This window comes from Heptranchias perlo, chromosome 8, assembly GCF_035084215.1.
Source record: "Heptranchias perlo isolate sHepPer1 chromosome 8, sHepPer1.hap1, whole genome shotgun sequence".
Classification (NCBI taxonomy): Eukaryota; Metazoa; Chordata; class Chondrichthyes; order Hexanchiformes; family Hexanchidae; genus Heptranchias; species Heptranchias perlo.
The window spans coordinates 75,461,658-75,484,972 of NC_090332.1; the positions used below are offsets into that span (position 1 = coordinate 75,461,658).

A 23,315-nucleotide genomic window follows, 5' to 3' on the forward strand; every position below is an offset into this window, starting at 1 on the left:
AGTGAGATAATGACCAGACCTTTTTAGTGATTGGTTGGTTGAGGGATAAATGTTGGCCAGGACATTGGGGAGAACTCCCCTGCTCTTCTTCGAAGAGTGACATTTTTTTGCTCTTCGAAATATTTCAAGGAACACAGTTGCCCTGCCTCTGGCAGGAAGCCTCTCCAACTGACTAATACTGCATCCTTCTGTTGCGAAGCCACTTCTTCCCACTCTTATTTTTCTATTCCTCAACCACTGCATAGTTAGCACCCTTCTTTCCATCCAGACTTGGGTTGCCAAATCTTGGTAACCTTTTCCTATCTTAATCGTAGACATGCATGATCACTTCACAATGGGAAAGGTCACTGTGCCAGTAATAAATCAGTCATATTTACCAGCTTTACTTGCTCTACAAGTTTGAAGTGGATCATAGGAGCAGGAGGGGCCGAATGGCCTCCTTCTGTGTCGTAACTTTCTATGCTTCAGCCCCTCGAGCCTGCTCTGCCATTCTATTGGATCATGGATGATCCGTAACTCAACCACATTTACCTGCCTTTTCTCCACATTCCTTGATACCTTACCTAACAAAAATCTATCGATCACCGCTTTGTCTATGTACGTCGATGATATCCCGAATTGGTTTTCCTGTTCTTATTTTGTTGAGTAGAACTATACAAAGTAGTGTAAGCTTTAAACTAGAAGATAACCCCAACACTAGAAATTGTTGGTACCTGTCTGAAGGATTTCCGTTTTGTTTAAAAAAAATTAAACCACAAGGTCCCTGGGCCAATTCCTAGTCTGTTCTGATTTAACTGATGTGCATTTAGGTCTCTACAGTTGGCTTTGATAATTTGATGACCCTGGGCCAAGGGGTGTAAAAATCAGCCATAGTTCCTGCTCCTGATTGATTTACCCTGACCCCCGATCCCGACCCCGACCCTTACTAGAAAGTGAGCACATTTGATGAGAACGGAGTTAGGCTTGAGTGTCTGGGCACTGCACCTCAGGAAGGATATAATGGCCCTGGAGGGGGTACAGTGCAGATTCACTAGAATGATACTGGGGTTAAAAGGGTTAAACTATAAAGACAGGTTGCCTAGACTAGGCTTGTAATCCCTTGAATATAGAAGATCAAGAGGTGATCTAATTGAGGGGTTAAGCAATTGAAGGAGTTGATTGGGTAGATAGAGAAACACTATTTCCTCTGGTGGAGGGGTCTGAAACAAGGGGGCATAATAAAATTAGAGCCAGGCCGTTCAGGGATAATGTTGGGAAGCACCTTACACAAAGGGTGGTGGCAATCTGGAACTTTTTTTTTTATCCACCCCCCCACCCCCCCCACCAAAAAAAAAGCTGTTGAGGCTAGGGATCCATTGAAAATTTCAAAACTGAGATTGATTTTTTTTTTTTGTTAGGTAAGGGCATTAAGGGTTATGGAACCAAGGCAGGTAAATGGAGTTAAGCTACAGATCAACCATAATCTAATTGAATGGCTTACTCCTGTTCGTATGTCATCCTTCCTCTCCAAGTCAAATATGATGTGGAGATGCCGGTGATGGACTGGGGTGGACAAATGTAAGGAATCGCACAACACCAGGTTATAGTCCAACAGCTTTATTTGAAATCGCAAGCTTTCGGAGCTTTGCTCCTTCGCCGCCTCCCGATATCCCCACCATCACAGAAGCCAGTCTTTGGCCAATTCGATTCACTCCATGTGATATCAAGAAACGGCTGAGTGTACTGGATACAGCAAAGGCTATAGGCCCCGACAACATTCCGGCTGTAGTCCTGAAGACTTGTGCTCCAGAACTAGCTGCGCCTCTAGCCAAGCTGTTCCAGTACAGCTACAACACTGGCATCCACCCGACAATGTGGAAAATTGCCCAGGTATGCTTTGCTCCTTCACCTGACGAAGGAGCAAAGCTCTGAAAGCTTGTGATTTCAAATAAAGCTGTTGGACTATAACCTGGTGTTGTGCGACTCCTTACATTTGTCCAAGTCAAATAGCCTGCCATTGCTCGTCGGGTAGGTTCGTGCAGGACAAAGGACTGCCTGAGCAAGGTGCAGGAGTTGTTCACGTGAAGTTGTGTCCTGTCAGGAGGAGTCGTCTTCATGAGAGGATGAGAGAAAAATGAAATGCTTGGATTCATGTACAGAGCTCTGAATGGTCCTTGTTATTTCATAAGTAAAGCAGAGGCAGACTCTGGCCTGTTCTGTTTCCAAACCATTTGGGGATAAATTCATCATGTGGAGATGCCGGTGATGGACTGGGGTTGACCATTGTAAACAATTTTACAACACCAAGTTATAGTCCAGCAATTTTATTTTAAATTCACAAGCTTTCGGAGGCTTCCTCCTTCGTCAGGTGACGAAATGAAATTGCATTTATAATTCACAGAACAATGCTTGGTGATTACAGACAGTTTTTTCAACTGCCCGTTGCCAAGGCAATCAGTGTGCAGACAGACAGGTGTTACCTGCCAGGTCTCAGAATATACCAGTGGACAAAGGAGGAGCCATAGTCATACAGAACAGAACGGACTATTGCAAAGAAGCATACCGACAACTGGACAACCAGGAACACTACAGACGGTTACCCGCAGATCCGACCAAAGAACACACCCACCAGCTCAACAAACTGATCAAGACCTTCGATCCAGACTTTCAAAGCATCCTACGCACTCTCATCCCACGTACTCCCCGCGTGGGAGACTTCTACTGCCTCCCAAAGATACACAAAGCCAACACACCCGGACGTCCTATCGTATCAGGCAACGGAACCCTGTGTGAGAACCTCTCTGGATACATCGAGGGCATCCTGAAACCCATCGTACAGGGAACCCCCAGCTTCTGTCGCGACACTACAGACTTCCTACAAAAACTCAGTACCCACGGACCAGTTGAACCAGGAACACTTCTCACCACGATGGACGTCTCGGCACTATACACCAGTATCCCCCACGATGACTGCATCGCTGCGACAGCATCAATACTCAACACCAACAACAGCCAATCTCCGGACGCCATCCTACAACTCATCCGCTTCATCCTGGATCACAATGTCTTCACCTTCGATAACCAGTTCTTTACCCAAACACACGGAACAGCCATGGGGACCAAATTCGCACCCCAATACGCCAACATTTTCATGCACAAGTTCGAGTAGGACTTCTTCACTGCACAAGACCTCCAACCAACACTATACACCAGATACATCGACGACATTTTCTTTCTATGGACCCACGGCAAGGAATCACTGAAGAGACTACACGATAACATCAACAAGTTCCATCCCACCATCAAGCTCACCATGGACTACTCCTCAGAATCAGTTTCTTTCTTGGACACACGAATCTCCATCAAAGACGGGCACCTCAGCACCTCACTCTACCGCAAGCCCACGGACAACCTCACGATGCTCCACTTTTCCAGCTTCCACCCTAACCACGTCAAAGAGGCCATCCCCTATGGACAGGCCCTGCGAATACACAGGGTCTGCTCAGACGAGGAGGAACGCGATGGACACCTACAGACGCTGAAAGACGCCCTAGTAAGAACGGGATATGACGCTCGACTCATCGATCGACAGTTCCGACGGGCCACAGCAAAAAATCGCATAGACCTCCTCAGGAGACTAACACGGGACGCAACCAACAGAGTACCCTTTGTCGTCCAGTACTTCCTCGGAGCGGAGAAACTACGCCATGTTCTCCGCAGCCTTCAACATGTCATCAATGAGGACAAACACCTTGCTATGGCCATCCCCACACCTCCACTACTCGCCTTTAAACAGCCACCCAACCTCAAACAGACCATTGTTCGCAGCAAATTACCTAGCTTTCAAGAGAACAGCGTCCACGACACCACACAACCCTGCCACGGTAACCTCTGCAAGTCATGCCAGATCATCGACACAGATACCACCATCGCACGAGAGGACACCACCCACCAGGTGCATGGTTCATACTCCTGTGACTCGGCCAACGTTGTCTACCTCATACGTTGCAGGAAAGGATGCCCCAGAGCATGGTACATTGGCGAGACCATGCAGACGCTGCGACAACGGATGAACGCACACCGCGCAACAATCGCCAAACAGGAGGGTTCCCTCCCAGTCGGGGAACACTTCAGCAGTCATGGACATTCATCCACCGACCTTCGGGTAAGCGTACTCCAAGGCGGCCTTCGAGACACACGACAACGCAAAATCGTCGAGCAGAAATTGATAGCCAAGTTCCGCACCCATGAGGACGGCCTCAACTGGGATCTTGGGTTCATGTCACGCTACACGTTACCCCACCAGCGAACAAATGTTATCTGTTTTTAATATAACGGGTCAGTTGCTGTCTTTTCTATGTTTCTACCCCTCTATCTCTGTTTTTTTTTTGTTTTGTTTTTTTGGTGATTTGTATATTCTGAGACCTGGCAGGTAACACCTGTCTGTCTGCATACTGATTGCCTTGGCAACGGGGAGTTGAAAAAACTGTCTGTAATCACCAAGCATTGTTCTGTGAATTATAAATGCGATTTCATTTCGAGGATTTCATTTTCACATCATTCACCTGAGGAAGGAGGAAGCCTCCGAAAGCTTGTGAATTTAAAATAAAATTGCTGGACTATAACTTGGTGTTGTAAAATTGTTTACAAGGGATAAATTCATGTTTCTCTTTTTCCCTTTCCACCGCCCCCCCGCCACCACCCCAACCAAACCCTGGATTGCTCATAGGAAATTAATCTTTAATTCCAGAAGATTCCAGGAAGGTTGGCAACCCAAGTGGATCTGGAGTCACATATAGGCCAGACTGGATAAGGACGACAGGTTTCCTTCCCCAAAGGACATCAGTGAGCAAGTTGGGTTTTTGAGTGTTCTCAAGCAGGAGCTCAGTATATATTTTTACGTAGTATTTACAGCACAGAAACAGGCCATTCAGCCCAACTGGTCTATGCTGGTGTTTATGTTCCACATGAGCCTCCAGTCACTTTACTTCATCACACCCTATCAGCATATCCTTCTATTCCTTTCTAGCTTCCCCTTAAATGTATCTAAGCTATTCGCCTCAACTACTCCATGTGGTAGCAAGTTCCACATTCTAACCACTCTCCTGGGTAAAGTTGTTTCTCCTGAATTCCTTATTGGATTTATTAGTGATTAAAACTAGGAGCCATAAAAATAAGAGACCCCCCCCCCCCCAACAACTGGAAACATGTATTTTCTATGTCTATCCTATCGAACCACTTCATTTGTTTTATAAATACATTAAAGAGCAAGACAATAACTAAGGAAAGAGTAGGGCCTATTAGAAACGAAAAAGGTAACCTATGAGTGGAGGCGGAAGATGTGGGTCTGGTTCTTAATGAATACATTGTGTCTGCCTTCACAAAAGCGGGGGACGATGCAGAGATTATAGTTGAGGAGGAGTGTGAAATATTGGATGGGATAAACATTGTGAGAGAGAAGTATTAAAGTGTTTAGCATCTTTGAAAATAGATAAATCGCTAGGCCCGGATGAAATGTATCCCAGGCTGTCAAGAGAAGCAAGAGAGGAAATAGCAGATGCTCTGACCATCATTTTCCAATCCTCCTGGGCTACAGGAGTGGTGCTGGAGGATTGGAGGACTGCAATGATGTATCGTTTAAAAAGGGAGACAAGGATAGCCTGAGTAACTTTTAGGCCAATCAGTCTAACCTCAGTGGTGGGCAAAGTATTGGAATCAATTCTGAGGGACAGCCTAAATCGTCATTTAGAAAGGCACGGGTTAATCAAGGACAGTCAGCATGGATTTGTTAAGGGAAGGTCGTGTCTGACTAACTTGATTGAATTTTTTGAGGATGTAAGGAGGAGGGTAGATGAGAGTAACACGTGATATAGTGTACATGGATTTTAACAAGGCTTTTGATAAGGTCCCGCAGACTGGTCAAAAAAGTAAACACCCATGTGATCCAAGGGCAAGTGGCAGGAAGCAAAGGGTAATGGTCGACAAGTGTTTTTATGACTGGAAGGCTGTCTCCAGTGGGGTTCCGCAGGGCTCAGTACTAGGTCCCTTGCTTTTTGTGATATATAAATGATTTGGACTTGAATGTAGGGGGTATGATCAAGAAGTTTGCAGATGGTACAAAAACTGGCCATGTGATTGATAGTGAGGAGGAAATCTGCAGGAAGATATCAATGGTGGGCAGAAAAGTGGCAAATGGAATTCAATCCAGAAAAGTGTGAGGTAATGCATTTGGGGAGGGCAAACTAGGCAAGGGAATGCACAATAAATGGGAGAATACTGAGGTGTAGAGGAACAAAGGGACTTTGGAATGCATGTTCACAGATCCCTGAAGGCAGTGGGACAGGTGGATAAGGTAGACTAAAAAGAATATGGGATACTCTCCTTTTATTAGCCTAGGCATAGAATATGAGAGCAGGCAGGTTATGCTGGAACTGTATAAAACAGTAGTTGGGCCACAGCTTGAGTACTGCGTACAGTTCTGGTCACCACATTACAGGAAAGATGTGATTGCACTAGAGAGGGTACAGAGGAGATTTACGAGGATGTTGCCAGGGCTGGAGAATTTTGGCTATGAGAAAAGATTGGATAGGCTGGGGTTGTTTTCTTTGGCACAAAGGAAGCTGAGGGGAGATTTAATTGAGGTGTATAAAATTGAGGGGCCTAGATGGAGTGGATAAGGAGGACCTATTTCCCTTAGCAGAGGGGTCAGTGACCAGGGGGCATAGATTTAAAGATATTGGTAGAAGGATTGGAGGGGAGGGGAGGTGAGGAGCAATTTTTTCACCGAGGGTGGTGGGGGTCTAGAACTCTCTGCCTGAAAGGGTGGCAGGGGCAGAAACCCTCAACTCCATGAAAAAGTACATGGATGTGCACTTGAAGTACCGTAACCTACAGGTCTGCGGACCAAGTGCTGGAAAGTGGGATTAAGCTGGATAGCTCTTTTCGACCAGCACGGACACGATGGGCCGAATGGCCTCCCTCTGTGCCGTAACGTTCTATGATTCTAAAGACCCAAATCAGGTCACCCCTCAGCCCCAGCCTGTTCAGTCTTTCCTGATAGCTGTCCCCTCTCAGTTCTAGTATCATCCTTGTAAATTTTGTTTTATTCATGTAGAAATTGTACATTCTAATCATGCCCTGGCTGTTTCCTGCTGATAATCCAAGCATGTAATTATAGAAATTTTCATAAAAAATGAGGAGGTATTGACTCATCTTTAATTGAAATTCAAAAACTGACTTCTTGAAAAGTCGGGCAGATAGAAATGAGGCCTGGTGAGGAGGGAGATGTGAAAAGGTTTTATTTTTAGTAGTCCTCATTTTTAAAAACCACTCCATCTATCTAGGTCAGCGAAACAAATAAAAATGTTTTACCAAACCAGTTCATTCCCAGCTCTTTTTGATAAATGGCCAAGTGTGGACAGCACAAGGCGATGGAGAGGGAGCTAACAGAACGAGGTGTCTGAAAGTCAGTGGAAGACCTTTTTCAGGTGATGCGAATACCGTGGCAACTTTTAAAAGGGAAACCATTTCATGAAAGTATTTGACGTTCTTCTCTTCCCCCCCCCCCCCCCCCCCAACCCCTTGGCATGCCACCCTTCCCCCTCCCCATAGATTTTGAGATGTTCCAGCATGGAATTCGTGATACAACGTCAACACATCACACGAAACCCAAACAGACTATGTTCAGGGTCAAGCACGTGAGAAACTTGCTGCGTCTCCAGTTTTAATCCACTCTTTACTTGATCGTACATAGTCCCTAATGCCTAATCCTGAGGATCAACTTCCTTCCCCCTTTGGATTTCTACTGCCTAATTGGTCAGTGCTAGTCAGTACCTGAGCCTTTTAATACTCCTCCTTCCATAACACCTCCCCTCCTGGTACCCCACACTCTCCTCCCATCCTTTCCCCTCCTGGGTACCTCTCCCTCTTGTTTCCTTCCTGGGTACCTTATGCTCTCCTCCCATCCTCTCCTCTCCCGGGTACCCCTCCCACTCGCTCTCCTTGTCTCGCCTCCTGGGTACCACCAGTCACCCTCCATTTGCGTTTCACTTGGCTGTTTTAATGATGTGTTTGTGCATTTATTTATAACCCTTCTCAAATTGGAATTAAGTTAATTTATGAAGTGTGTGGCATGCGAGCAGGTAATGAGTAACAGCTGGTGTGAAGCTAAGCTCGTTCATTGTGAAACTGAGTAATGGGTACAGAGTAATTTTCAGCATATATTTGTATAATTCACATGTGCATTGCAATATTTGCTTTCTATAAATTAATGTTTAATATATTCAATGAGTCTTGTGGTCATAAGATAATTATAGCGGTTTATAATAGGGAAACCTCCTGCTATGTGTTGCCGTGACTGGGAGCTAGGAATCCTTTTCCATTCCACCTCCCCTGTACTTATTTTCTCTTTTGCCCTTCTGCCTTGGAGCGAGCCTTTGGCTCAGTGGTAGTATTCCTGCCTCTGAGTCAGAAGGTGCAGTGTTCAAGCCCTGCTCCAGACAGTCTCCGGCTCTGAATTCTGAGTTCACGTCCAGTGGGATACTCGCGTCCGGTGGGTGTGGGTGGCACCCCCTCATCATATAAGTTGTGGGAGCCCATAAAACCCTCCCGCCATATAGGACTAATCACCTCATTGGCCGGTGTAAAGAAGGTTACGGCCATGGAGGGAGCGTTCACGTCATGGCCTGCCAGACATTTGATCAACCTGCGAATCCGTCCACTACTTCATACTGTTCTCCAAGGGAAGAGTGTGAAAACAACAAACTCCTATCTTTTCTTGAAATCTCTTCCTGCTATCCTGCACCCACCCCCTCTTCTACAGCTGCAGGCCTGGAAAGCTTACCTGCTCCAAGTGAGACATGGCCACCGGCATGTTGGATAGCATGGTCCTGGTTAACCTGCTCTTTAATTGTCTTCCTATGCATCGTGACTCCATTTCATTCTTCCCTTATACATCCCCCTCTTCCTCCCTCTCCCCACCTTCCAAGTTTGGAGAATTGTGGGCATAAAGTGTTAGTGAGTTAGCCCAGAACCTCATTGAAGTAACTGGAAAGTTGCCAGCCTTTGTACAACTGTGCAATTTTCTACCATCAGCCTAAAAGAAAGACTTGCATTTATATAGCGCCTTTCACGACCTCAGGACCCCAAAGCACTTTACAGTCAATGAAATACTTTTTGAGGTGTAGTAGGTGTTATGATGTAGGAAATGTGGCAGCCAATTTGTGCACAGCAAGCTCCCCAAAACAGCAATGAGATAAATGACAAAATCAGTTGTTTTAGATGTTGGTTGAGGGATAAATATTGGCCAGGACACTGGGGAGAACTCCCATGCTCCTCTTCGATTAGTGCCACGGGATCTTTTACGTCCACCTGAGAAACCGAGGCCCCGTCTGCCCTAACGTCTCATCCGAAAGACTGCATCACTGACAGTGCAGCACTCCCTCAGTACTGCACTGGGAGAGTCCACCTGGATTACGTGCTCAAGTTTCTGGAGTGGGACATAAACCCATGATCTTGTGACTTGGAGGCGAGAGTGCTACTAACTTAGCCAAGCTGACTGCCTAATGAATGAGTCTCCAAGGATTGTACGACTAGTGATACAATTTCTTCGCACGGTAGCTTTATCTTTTTAAATTGGTGCCTGTAGAAAGTGATGCAGATGGCAATGAAAGGGAGAGATCGTTGAGTGTTGGGGGCTCTTTAAATGCTCTTGCGGTGAATGTGTCCTGAATAGAAATGCTGCCTGCAGTGCTGGCAAACTGCCACCTTGTGTTATCAGCAAAAACTGGAGCCTCCTGCCTAAATTTAAAATGCGGCTGATGGCCCTTGGCTGATCGTTAATCTTCTGACCAGCGGCAGTAGTTAGCTGCGGGTCGATTGTGGCTGAAGACTGCGCTGAGTACTGCTGCACATTCTGTGACGTGCATCTCTTCCAAACAGACCCGGCAGAAGAAAACTCTCTCGCTGTTGGGAGTTACTGTGCTGGATGGGGAGACTCCATGAAGGGTTTTCTCCTTGAGTGAAAACTGATGATGTGCTATTGAATTGGAAGCACAAAGCAATGTAATACTTCACATCTTGAAGTCCAAGGAATACAGACTTAAACCGTTGCAGGGAGGCCAGTCCACAGGGTAAGCAGTCATTGTGTGTGTGTGTGTGTGTGTGTGTGTGTCCATGTTGCACTTTTTAATCATTCTGTTTGAGTGGATGAACATGATCTTGAATCTGATTTCCTTTTTAAAGGTTTGCAGTGAGCTGGTAAGTACCAGCAGCTGCCCCCTGCTTGCACCCAGCCCAAATAATTGCCCCTTATTTTGGGTTTATTATCCAGCAGATGGATGGCTTGTTGCATGGCTGAACAATTAAAGGGGCTGGATTTTAGGAGATTGTTTTTAGTGTGTGGGTGACATCCATGGATTGATCGAACAATTTTTTTTTGGTTTAATACATACATCTGACTGCTGGTACAGTTTAAGGCGAGTCCAACACTCAGGATTTGTGTGTTGTGAGCAGCTTAACTTGAAAACATGAATATATAAAAGATAACTGTTCAGATGCGTAACTATTTAGATGGTCTTATTGATGAGGACTCTAATCTTTGGTGTGTTTCTTGTAGCCGATTTCCCCCTTGGTTATAAATGATTTCCAAGTCGGGCTACAACCCAACTGTTAACCCAATTTTATCTATTTCCCCCCCCCGCCATATCTTCCTGCAATGAGAAAAGGTCTGGCCATTTCCCAACACATCCCCACCCCCCCCCCCCCAAAAATGTTTATTTATATTGGAGAGACTTTCTTTCAATTGATGACAAACTGTCTGCCGATGAGTTCCATCCACATTGCCCGAGATTACAAGAGGTGGACTCACTGCCAAAGTCGCAATCTGGTGACTGGGAGGAAAAAGAGTCTGGACAAGAGGTACGCCTAGGAATCCCTCCCTCGCAGACTGGGGGGTAGTTAGGGAGGTGGGAGCAGGAAGTCGCCAATGTTTAATAAATACCCTGCCCCCCACTTGTATCGGATACCACTTTGCGGTTGCAATCGACTCAACTTTGCATCCCGTACCAAGCCAAGAAACCTATTCCAAGATGTCAATACCATTTAAATCGGACGGTCGGAGCCTGTTGCCAGCAATTGATTTGGTCTGGGATCTGAGCTAATCTGTTGGCTCTCGCCTGATGTACTCCTGTTTCAAGCTATATACTGTTGTCCTAAATAAACTTGTACCTACATTGCATCCCTGATCCATGATTGGGCCAAGTGACTGTGATCTCTTGTGACGCACAAGTGTCCTGTCTTGGCTTCCAGAGCAGTTCTCTGCCAGTTTTGTAGTGGCTGTATGATGCAGGAAATGCATTATAAGGGGGAAATAAAACTTGTACAACCTTAATGAACATTAAAGACTGCCTGCTAAACCTTTGGGAGGAATTGCTGGGTGTCTTTTGTATCCAGTTGTTGCAATGATTGATTTGATGGGATTTATGTTATCACTTTTTTTTGTTGGCTTGCAAACACTTTGGAAGGTGCTCCAATTGGGTATCAGCCGTGGCTCAGCGGGTAACACACTCAACCCTAAGTCCCACTCCAGAGACTTGAGAATGTTCTGCTGGAACATTCTACAAAGCTGACTGAGGCAGTTTTCTCAATAATGCTCGGGATCATCCAAATATCACATTATATCCACTGGGAGGTGAAAAACTTCTTTTGTTTTTTTTTAAAAAAACAACCCTGTGTGTGGGCTTTGGCTCAAGATGATGCTGACCATTTTCAGTTCAAAATTTTTTGGATAGTGGGCTCACTTCTTTCCAGGACATGATAGAAGGATGCTGTAGGGGTGGAGGATTATTTGAAACCATTGCGAGAATGGCTCACATTTGGATTATTCAAAACCCACCTAGTCAATGTAGGTGTTGGGGATTTCATAACATAGGGACCACGTGAGTAAGATTGAACTGGCATTAATTACACGCTTGTGGGAAGCATCTAGAAGGGAATAACCTGTACCAATAATGTATTAACTTTCTCTCTGGGGATAAAACTGACATTGTGGTAATTCTGATAAAATGGAAGTAAATTTAATGTATGTGCGCATCCCAGGTCAGCAATGAATTAGCTAATCTGTGTTAGAGCAGTGAAGAGGAACTCATATTGACCCAGGGTACCGGATTCATCACTGGCTGGTGACCCCTGCTGCCAGTGCATGTGAGTGGATGAGGACAGGATTTAAAGGAAAAAAAAACTTGCATTTCTATAGTGTCTTTCGCAACCACAGGACACCCCAAAGCGCTTTACAGCCAATGAAGTACTTTTGAAGTGTAGTTACTGTTGTAATGTAGGAAGTATAGCAGCCAATTTGCGTACAGCAATTTGATACAGATCAGACAATCTGTTTTAGTGATGGTTGAGGGATAAATATTGGCCAGGACACCAGGGAGAACTCCCCTGCGCTTCTTCGAAATAGCGCCATGGGATCTTTTGCGTCCATCTGAGGGGACAGACGGGGCCTCGGTTTAATGTCTCATCCAAAAGACAGTACCTCCGACATTGCAGCACTCCTTCAGTATTGCACTGAAGTGTCAGCCTAGATTTTGTGCTCAAGGCTCTGGAGTGGGACAATGAACCCATGACCTCCTGACTCAGAGGAGAGAGTGCTACCCACTGAGCCATGACTGACACTTTGATTAAGATCGGCTTGAGCCCCCACAGTCAAATAGCAATCTGGGCACTCAAAACAAAAGAGAGCCCCTTGTGTTCGGTACTGAGGACAAGCAGCAGCGAGTGAATCATCGCGCTCGAAGGGATGGGCAAAAAATATGCCATGAGTGGTGAAGGTGCTCCCACTGAGCTGTCAAGGCGAGAGTTCTAGGAGTTTGACCCAGCAATGATGAAGGAACGGCAATATATGTCCAAGTCGGGATCGTGTGTGACTTGGAGGGGAGCTTAGAGGTGATGGTGTTCCCATGCACCTGCAGCCCTCCACCTTCTACGTGGTGGAGGTCGCGGGTTTGGGAAGTGCTGTCGAAGAACCTGCTCCTGTTCTCGAAGGCAGCCTTTCTGTTGAAAAGCGTTAATTATTTGAAAGCAGCAGCCTACCTGTCACCTGTCGGATTTTCAGCTCATCAGCGATTCACGAGGAAAATTGACTGGTTGGAAAAAACATCGGTTCATTGGGAGGTGGGGACTGGAGCCTCGCAGGACCTGATTGGTTCCATTCCCGCCTCTCAATCTATCAGAAGCTACTTTCTCCCATTGTTGCACAAACTTGAGGTAGAAAAATTTAAAATGAGTTGATGGTTTCTGAGAGTCCCACTTACAGATGTCTTTGTTCCTGAAGAAGTTAGATATCCTCAAAGAACTTTCTGGGGCATGCCTGGCTGCTTTATGTGGAAGGTGTTAATTCCTTCAATATTGCTTGTAGCTTGGATGCATGAATTGGTTTAATTTGACAACCCCAGTTGCTGTACTTGTAGAATTGCCAGTGTTTGGAAATAAATTGGTTAGTGATGCATTTTACTTAAATTATTACTGAAGTTCGCACTCAGAATTACAGTTTATTTTGAAAATGCCAATAAATGCATCAAATCAGCTGTGAAAAATTGGAGTGCTCTGAGGGGGACTTCCCCCAATAGAAATAATTCTCCTGCTGTCAGCACCCCTTGAGTAATTTCTAAATCACGGAGCATTGCAATAAAAGTCTTGGAATATTGGGTAAACCTGCAGCATAAACCTGTGTCCCGCTGCACTCTGTCTACCATTGTTTTCACCTGCCGTAGGTCTATATTCAGCTATATATTTTTGAGCTGTCGGTTTTTTTTTGTTGGGATTGTCTGCTTTGTTGAAGTTGTCGGTCAGTCTTTTTGCGAGTTTGACATGTATGTAGCAGCTGGATGTGATGGTACCCACTATATTAGCAATCAGGGCCCAACTCTCTCGTATTATTCAGTTGTGTGTAACATCTCAATGTCCTACCTCGGGCTCGTGATCTTCACATGGACAGTACCAACAATAACTCTTGCTTCTCCACTTTACAATTCTGATCCTCTTGTTCAAAGCCCACCGTGGCCTCTCCCCTCCCTATCTCTGTAACCTCCTCCAGCCCCACAACCCTTCGTGATCTCTGCGCTCCTCCAATTCTGGCCTCTTTGGCCAGAATTGGTGGCCATGCCTTCAGCCGTCTAGCCCAAAGCTCTCCATCACTCTGCCTCTTTCTTCTCCTTTAAGATGCTCCTTAAAACCTACCTCTGACCAAGCATTTGGTCACCTGTCCTAATATCTCCTTATGTGGCTTGGTGTCAATTTTTGTCTGATTACACTCCTGTGAGGTGCCTTGGGATTTTTACTACGTTAAAGGTGCTATATGAATGTAATTTGTTCTCTCTTGCTTTTGATCTTTGTGTAACTTTCGGAGAGAGACATCCCAGCATTCATAGTGGTATCAATAGCCCTATTTAAACTACAGGACGTTGATAGAGGCCTTTCAGTTCTGCAGTGGATGCTGGGCTAGCTCCACCTCCATAGCTGCAAGAGAATACTTGAAAATCCCAGCGCCAGGGAAGAGAGAAAGGGAAATGGAGAAATGCAAAAAAAAAAGAGGCATATAGATGGTCACCGTTGGCCTGTGTGATTAACATTGCTAAAACAGCTGTCCATCTGTTTTTGGCATTGGGTCAGGTATTAATTTACTGACTGACTGTCGGGTACCCAAGATTTATCTGCTGTTAACTGCTCTGCTCAGCTGTGAGGAAAGTGTAGGCCATTGTTGCCTTGGCAACACCATGTTTTTAAATACTGGTATTAATGTTCATTTACTATTTTTGTTTCCTGACTCTTAGATTTAAAATATTTGAGTAGGAAAAATGTGTAAAAACATGTCTTGTGTGAATAGCGGCAAAAAAAATGTTTTTTTTAACTTGTCAGTTATTGCAAAAAGGCACCAATGTTTAGGTTGATTTGACTGCAGGGGGAATGTATATATGTGCAAGCTCCCTCGGGAGCGCTCCTTCAGATGTCTCGTAAAACTTATGAATCGAGATCACAAAACAGTACTGGTGGAGTAAAGCAATATCGAGAGGAATCAAAATGGTCAATTCCAAATATCCCTCCCAAAAACCAAAGGAGAATGTGGAAGAGGGGGCAAGTGGAAATTATTACACACACACAACCTTTTTTCCTCCAGCCCCCCACCCAAACACAATGCAGAAAGTCGGACCCCCTACTCTCCAGTCTAGCAGGGAAAAACGCACAATTTTTAATCCATCCTCTCCCCTCCCTCCCAAAAAAAAGCCTTGCAAATAACAACATAGCTAATTGACAGCGGTTAGTAATATTTATAAAAGTGTTTAACACAGCACCATCCTTTCTCACTGACCAATTGGGGGGCGGGGGAGGGGAGCCTCCTGATTTGCTTTGCCACTGTGAATGAGTTCTCTCAGCAATCGTGGAGTTGGGAGTGTTTGTTCTTCCTTATTGCACACAGAGTTGCAGTGAATCCGAGCAACTCCATGCTGTGACCCTCCCTCCTGTCCCAAATAGTATCTGACCGCTGCAGCAGTGCTGGCCCAGTCCTGTCACCATGGCAACGGCTACATCACGACTTCAAGCCAGCCTGATGCCCTCCTTTTGTGTCTGCAGACTGCTGAACAAAGCCTCCCAAATCCGATAGTGTTTTTTTTTGTTTGGGAGCAGATCAGCGGAGGCTGCTTATTGGCTGAGATGTTTGTTTGAAAGCACCATGTGGAATGAGAGAGAGAGAGAGACGGACTCTCCAGTCAACTGATTGCCACTGTCGACTACGGTTTTAATTTTAAAAAAAGTTACAATGTATGTTTTGAAGAGATGTGAAGGCGAGGTTTCCACAGAGACTGAAATCTGAGGAGTGAGTATGCCAGCTTAATGGCTGTGGTGACGAGCTGTACTCGCTGAAGTGATACCAAACATAGAGGCCTCCCAGCGATAGACTAGGCTGAGGAGCTCAATAGTGAATGTATCTTATTGTTTCCCCCTTGCGGCCCTTTTGGTGGTTGAGTATGTCTCAACAGACTGAGTGAATCATAGAATCGTACAGCACAGGAGGAGGCCATTCAGCCCATCGTGCCCCTTCCGGCGCTTTGGAAGAACTATTCAATTAGTCCCACTCCCCCTGCTCTTTTCCCATAACCCTGCAAATTTTTCCTTTTGCAAGTATATGTCTAATTCCCCTTTTGAAAGTTACTATTGAGTCAGCTTCCACCTCCACCACCCTATCAGGCAATGCGTTCCAGATCATCATAACTCGCTGCGTATAAATATGTCTCCTTATCTCCCCTCTGGTTCTTTTGCCAATTACCTTAAATCTGTGTCCTCTGGTTACCGACCCTCCTGCCAGTGGATTCAGTTTCTCTTTACTTTGTTAGAATCTCTCTTCCTCCCAACTTGTCACTTCCTAATAATAAGCTACGGGAAGGGGAGAAAAACAGTCTATTCATCTCCCAAACCAGTTAACAATGCTTCTGCAATCCTTGTTACTGGCGATTTTTAAAACAAGCCCTGAGGAGGCTTTCTAGCTGAGCACACTATCGAGAATAGGGCGAGAGAGAGAGAGAGACTCTGACTAGCTGAGCGCAGAGTCGAGAGTGGGGTGAGAGCGATCGATCCATCCTCTGATCAATTGGCGTAGGTTGAAAAGCTGAGCATCTTCATAACACTGGGAGGGAGGGAGAGAGAGCGAATGTAGAAGGGAGGCAGCAGGAGTTCGTGTGTGGGGATGTGTGATCCAGTCTCTGGTGCATCTCCAGGGTTTTAACAGGGGAGTAAGATCCTGAGAGAATTTCCATGTGTGATTTTTTTCTTCTTTGTAAAAGCTTGCAGTTTGATTTTGGAACATAGGAACAGGAGTAGGCCATTCTGCCCCTTCCGCCTGTTAATTTTGAGGAGTTTGAAGGAAGTGTAAGGTTCTCTGTTTTTGGTGCTTTTCTCTGCTCTGTTTCTCTGAAGGCAAACCTTTAATAGATTTCTCCATTATGAAAAATACAGTAGTTATCACTGAGCAAGTCTCTCCATGGTAGTGTGGTGACATTGACAGTTGTAACTATTATCTTTAATTTGTCTTAAAAGCACAGTTTTATTACTTAAAATGTTATTTTAATAATGAATGCCTATATGTTTGAAAGGCAATTCCCATGAAAACTGGTAACTATTGTCAGTTGTAGCACTCTTGCCTCTGAGTCAGAAGGTCGTGGGTTCAAGCCCCACTCCAGAGTCCTTAGTACAAAATCCAGGCTGACACTCCCAATGCAGTACTGGGGGAGTGCTACACCCCTGGAGGTGCTGTGTTTCAGATGAGACGTTAAACTGAGGCCCTGTCTGCTCCCTCAGGTGGATGTAAAAGATCCCATGGCATTATTCGAAGAAGAGATGGGGAGTTCTCCCTGGTGTCCTGGCCAATATTTATCCCTCAACCAACATCACTAAAACAGATTATTTGGCCATTATCACGCTGATGTTTGTGGGACCTTGCTGTGCAGAAATTGGCTGCTGCATTTCCCTATATTACAACAGTGACTACACTTCAAAAGTACTTCATTGGTTGTAAAGCGCTTTGGGACATCCTGAGGTCATGAAAGGTGCCATATAAATGCAAGTTCAAGATATGAACACAAGTAGAAAGCATCTAGGAGGGGTGGGAGAACCTTGGGAGCAGTACTGCCTGTCATCTTGAGCATAAAACCTGCAAACGCTGATCTTTCTAGGTCACTTGAGGGCAAAATAAAAGGCAATTTTCTGCAATTCATATAACCAATAAATTCTTCTGTCGATTCACCTAGATGAATGTCATCCTCCAGAAAATACTTCTGTGCCAACTTTTAAGGTCAATCTTCTCCTACCTAGTTACTGCTGTGCTTTGTATTCAGCTGGGACTGCACTGCAGTGTTGTGTTGGCGTCTGCATTGCGGGGCTATTCAGAGTTCCTCCACACAGTGGCTGCACAATACTGACCTAAAGAGGAGTTTGAGGAATGAGCCTGCTCATGCAGCCTTTTACAGCTCAATAAAATTAACATCCTGTGATTTAAATGTTATCTTCCCACTAAAAATGTAATTTGTTTATTTATAGGGTAGTGATTCACAGGGGATTTAGCAAACATTTTGCTATCCATGGAGAGGGGCACTGTGGTGAATATTCTTAATGTTACATGGGCAGTAATAATGGGAGTTTCAGAGTTTTTGGAGTCAAATGTGTGTGTGTGTCTCTCTCTCTCTCTCTACATATGTGTCTGTGTTTGTCTGTCACTCTCATTCCACTTACAAGTACAATCTTTGTACCCTGTCCTACCACCCAGGAAAGCCGTTCAGCTCTTTGACTGACTCTGGGGTCAATTTTAACCGAACCCACCTGTTGGGATAGTGACGGTATCTGGTGCAACGCTGGTTTTACATCCCGCCAGATTTTACTGCCCATTGAAGTTGATGGGTGGGATGTAAAACAAGTGTTCCATCCAATCCCGCCCGGCAACTTCGGTTAAAATCACCCCCACAGTTGTCTACATTCTGTTTTTTAAAAGCCCCTCTCGCATCCCCCACAAGAGATCAATGCCAAGGTATGATGTGTGACTCTGAATAACCAGACCATGCTGCATGGGGTTGCCTTTAACCCCTTTTAGAAAACACACGTCTTAATATAGCTCCTGTCCAAATCCTTTCCATGAGAAATGGCTAAAGAATTCCAAACCGTGACTGTCACCTTCTCCTATCATGAGGAATTGATATTCCCCCATGGCCGTTTTTATCTGCTAAGGTTTCTATTTGAGACTCTTCACCCAGAATGCTGCAGATGAACGTTTTTGCATTCAAACGTTGTAGTTGAGGTAGAATAGCAATACTTCAATAGGTGATGCTTTTTGCAATAACACTTGGAATTAAAGGGCAACCTTCACAACGAAGCATCTGAAAGTGTTTTACACCATTACTTTTTTGTGGTGAGTTGAAATGCTATGGAAAAAAAGAACTTGCATTTATATAGCGCCTTCCATGACATCAGGACATTCCAAAGCACTTCACAGCCAATGAAGTACTTTTGAAGTGTGGTCACTGTTGTAATGTAGGAAACGCAGCAGCCAATTTGCGCACAGCAAGGTCCCACAAACAGCATTGTGATAATGACCAGATACTCTGTTTTAGGTGTTGGTTGAGGGATAAATATTGGCCAGGACACTGGGAGAACTCTCGGCTCTTCTTATGCCGTCATAAGAACTTTTACGTTAAACTGAGGCCTCGTCTACCTTCTCAGGTGAACGTCTCATTGGAAAGACGGCACCTTTGACAGTGTAGCACTCCCTCAGTACTGTGCTGGAGTGTCAGCCTGGATTATGTACTCCAGTCTCTGTAGTGGGACTTGAACCCATGACCTTCTGAATCCAGCAAGTGCTACCAACTGAACCATGGCTGACACTTGGGCAAACATGATGCATGTAGGTAAATTTCACTGCTGTTTCTGCACCAACAATGTCCCACTGACCAAGTTGAATCTTTTTAGGTGGTGTCAGCTGGGGGAGTAATGTTGGGCGGGACACCTGGGGAATTTCCCTGCTCTTCGAATTGTGCCCTGGGTGTTGGTTAACAGACCCTGAACTGTTAGAACAGGCATAATAGGGTTAACAGCTTGTCCGGTGGACAGGTGAGACATGGGGTCATCAATCTGGAGGCCCCATTAGTTGAAAGATTTACGATAGCAAACCCATTTACACAAATAGAGCTGGAGTTATTTTTAGGAGTGACTTTTACGACAAAATAGATTGCATTTTTAAAGCAGAGTGAGCGAGTGAGATTTCACAGGGCTGTATGTTTTATTTATTGGAAACAGAGGTCAAGAGCCACAATCCAAGACACCAGTCAGATGTGAAAAGAGCAAGAGGGCATGCGATAAATTGGGAAATAGTGTTTGGGGCACCCCAAGCTTGCATTTAGAAACTTGAAGATTGTAAGCGGAATTAGATACTGAAGGAGAGGAGGAATTGAACGGTTTTGAGATGCTGGGAAAGAACGAGTTGAAGTAGAGACTGAATATTGATTTCTACACGGGAAGGATGTAGGGAAGGGCAAGAGCGTTTAGGATGGTATGTCTGCAGTTTAAGAGGGGCAAGGGTTCTGAGGAGCGGCCAACATAACAGTATTGGTTAAAATAGAGGTGGGGGGGACTGGAGGTTGCAACAGATGCTTGTAAGAAGAATGAACTTCGGTTTATATAGCGCCTTTCACAACCTTAGGATGTCCCAAAGTGCTTCAGCCAATTTGCACACAGCAGTGTGATAATGGCCAGATAATCTGTTTGTGATGTTGATTAAGGGGTAAATATTGGCCTGGACACTGGGGAGAACTCCCCTGCTCTTCTTCAAAATAGTCCCATGGGATCTTTTACATCTACCTGAGGGTAGACAGGGCCTCAGTTTAACATCTCATCTGAAAGACGTCTCCTCCAGCAGTGCAGCACTCCCAGTGCAGTACTGAGGGAGTGATTATGTGCTGAAATTTCTGGAGTGGAACTTGATCAACTAAAATCATTTAAGCCATTGAACTGAGAACAATGAGTTGTGATGAATACCAGGAGAAGGAAAGGCGGGTTGGAGTCAGAGATTGAGACAACACGGGGCACCGATTAAATTTGGAGGCAGCGATTTTGAGTGATTAGCAAGATAGCGTCAAAACCAGGGGCTTGAAATTGGTTTTCAATGGTAGCACAAAATGGGCTAGAGCGAATCGGCAGCCCATTTTTCATGGAAAAGAAAATCGGGTGGGGTATAGAATGGGCTGCCGATTCACTATCACCTGTTTCGCGTAAAGGCCACAGACCAATTGAGAGATCAGTGGGGGTTAAAACCACTGATCAGTCACACTGGTGGAACGAAATGAAGCAAAGCAGGGAGGTTCTTCATCAAAGATTGTTGAGATTAGTGCCGGAGGAGGAAAGTGAGCCAAAAAGAGAAAGGAAACAGCTGCACCATGGCAACGGAAGAGGTGTAGCAAGGAGGCCTCGCAGAAGTTATTGGATGGCTTTGGCAAGGAACCAGGAGGAGCAGTCACTGGTTGGCAGCTGTCACTTCTTTCCATAAAGTCGTGTTTGGCAACTTTTAATAGACTTAAAAAAAAAAGAAACAACTAGGAGCAGAGGAAAAGTCAGCTCGGGATGCTTCACACCACCCAGATGCCAGACCAATGGGCAGACTTTTTAAAATGAGGCAGAAGATCTATGAGGATACTGACCGTGCAAATGTTCAGGTGGGCAGTGAGGCAAAGGCTGAATGTATGAGTAGGATGATCAGTTGTTTGAAGTTGAGAATTTTTTTTCAGGAAGACAAAAGATTGCAATAGTGTCAATTTGATCAGAAAAGAAGAGGCATCATAGCTGATTGTGAATGTTGAAACCGCCAAGAATAGTGAGTTCACCAGAGGGGACGACTGAATTGATTTTTTTTTAAAAAGAAATTCTTCTAAGGATGTGGGTGATGCTGGCAAGGCTGGCATTTATTGCCCATCCCTAGTTGCCCTTGAGAAGGTGGTGCTGGACCACCTTGAACAGGTGCAGTCTGAGAGATGAAGGTGCTCCTGCAATGCTGTTAGATAGGGAGTTCCAGGATTTTGACCCAGCGACGATGAAGGAACGGCGATATATTTCCAAGTCGGGATGGTGTGTGACTTGGAGGGGAACATGCAGGTGATGGTGTTCTCATGCACCTGCTGCCCTTGTCATTCTAGGTGGTAGAGGTCGTGGGTTTGGGAGGTGCTGCCGATGAAGCCTTGGCGGGTTGTTGCAGTGCATCTTGTAGATAATGCACGCAGCTACGGTCCGCCGGTGGTGGAGGGAATGAATGTTTAAAATGGTGGATGGGCTGCCGATCAAGTGGACTTTCTTTTGACTTTTTCTAATGTTCTTCAAACAAATGATAGGAACCTCTTTGGGCTGGTCCCTGCAGAGCTCCAATTCACCAGCTTAAGTAATTGGCTGCGCTACCTTATCTAGAATCTTCAAAATTAGGAGAGCAAGACGGATGGCAGATGAACCTAGAGAACTGAGGGAGCGATCTTCTGACTCAGGCGAGAGTGCTACCACTGAGCCACGGTTGAATACAGAGATTTCCCTACTTTAACACACCAGCTGCCTGAGGCTCATCGAGCTGTTCTATTAGATTGAAGTGAGCCCTCTAATCTACACACTTGCTTTAAGTTAAACCATTCTGACTGTTTCGCTATTTTAAAAGCTGCCGTCTGTGAATGGTGTGTTTTATTGTTCGAAGGTTGAGAATTGTACCACGCAAAATAAGATGATGGTTGAGAGAGAAAATTTTGGGCGAGTTTTGAATCTCCGCTGTAATCATAATTCCAGTCATTATCATTCATCGCTATTGACTACCACTTTACTCTTCCTTCTCTTTAATCTTTTAATGTGACTACTTCCTCATGTAATGTGTTGGCTTGACCATACTGAAGAAAATGAGACTCTTGTCAAAAAGTTCTTTACTCACATCGGGCAATGGAAACAACTGCACAATAAATGCTGAAGGGATGGGTTTATTGAAGGGTGGGGAGGGAGGGAAGAGGAGTGATGTTTGTTTCTGCACCCCAGGTGAGGGTGTGGCGAATCGGCTTCTGATCCGGCGCCCCACCCAGATGCTGGAAAGTGTGTGCATGTGGACGTTGAGTGAAGGCAGGTCAGGCTTGGTGGTGGTGCCTCCTGCTGCCGAATAGCCCCCCACCCCAAGAGTGATGATCTGCACTCCTGTAAGAAATGGTTGCATGGGGGGGGCAAAGTACAGCAGCTGTGGACCTGAGCACCAGCCTGAGGAAGGAGGGGGAAAGGCCAACAGAAGTATAAATCAACACCGCCCAGTAACACCGGGGTAGGGGGGGGGGGTTCTTTAGAGATTTTACTGAAACGGTAGCTCTGGGTACAATGACCGTGTCAGCCATGGCTCAGTTGGTAGCACTCGCCTCTGAGTCAGAAGGTTGTGAACATAAGAACATGAGATAGGAGCAGGAGTAGGCCATTTGGCCCTTCGAGCCTGCTCTTTCATTCAATGAGATCATGGCTGATCTGATTCTGGCCTCAACTCCACTTTCCCGCCTGTTCCCCATGTCCTTTGACTCCCTTGCTGATCAAAAATTTGTCTAACTCAGCCTTGAACATATTCAATGATTCAGTCTCTACCGCTCTTTAGGGCAAAGAATTCCAAAGGTTCACAACCCTCAGAAGAAATTTCTCCTCATCTCTGTCTTAAATGGGCGACCCCTTATACTGAGACTATGCCCCCTAATTCTAGATTCCCCTATGAGGGGAAACATCCTCTCAGCATTTACCCTGTCAAGCCC

At 45.3% G+C, this 23,315-nt stretch overlaps 1 protein-coding gene across 4 annotated transcripts in view; it reads left to right on the forward strand.

The window, feature by feature from the left end:
• Nucleotides 1–23,315, forward strand: part of LOC137324719 (pleckstrin homology domain-containing family G member 1) — a 185,836-nt gene that overhangs the window by 96,917 nt on the left and 65,604 nt on the right. Inside the window, exon 1 of one of the 4 annotated variants that reach the window (XM_067989352.1) lies at nucleotides 9,906–10,109. The exons of the other annotated variants lie outside the window; for them this stretch is intronic. The gene's annotated coding sequence lies outside the window, so the exon portion shown is untranslated. Of the gene's footprint in view, nucleotides 1–9,905; nucleotides 10,110–23,315 lie in introns of those variants that run through there. 4 annotated transcript variants of the gene reach the window in all.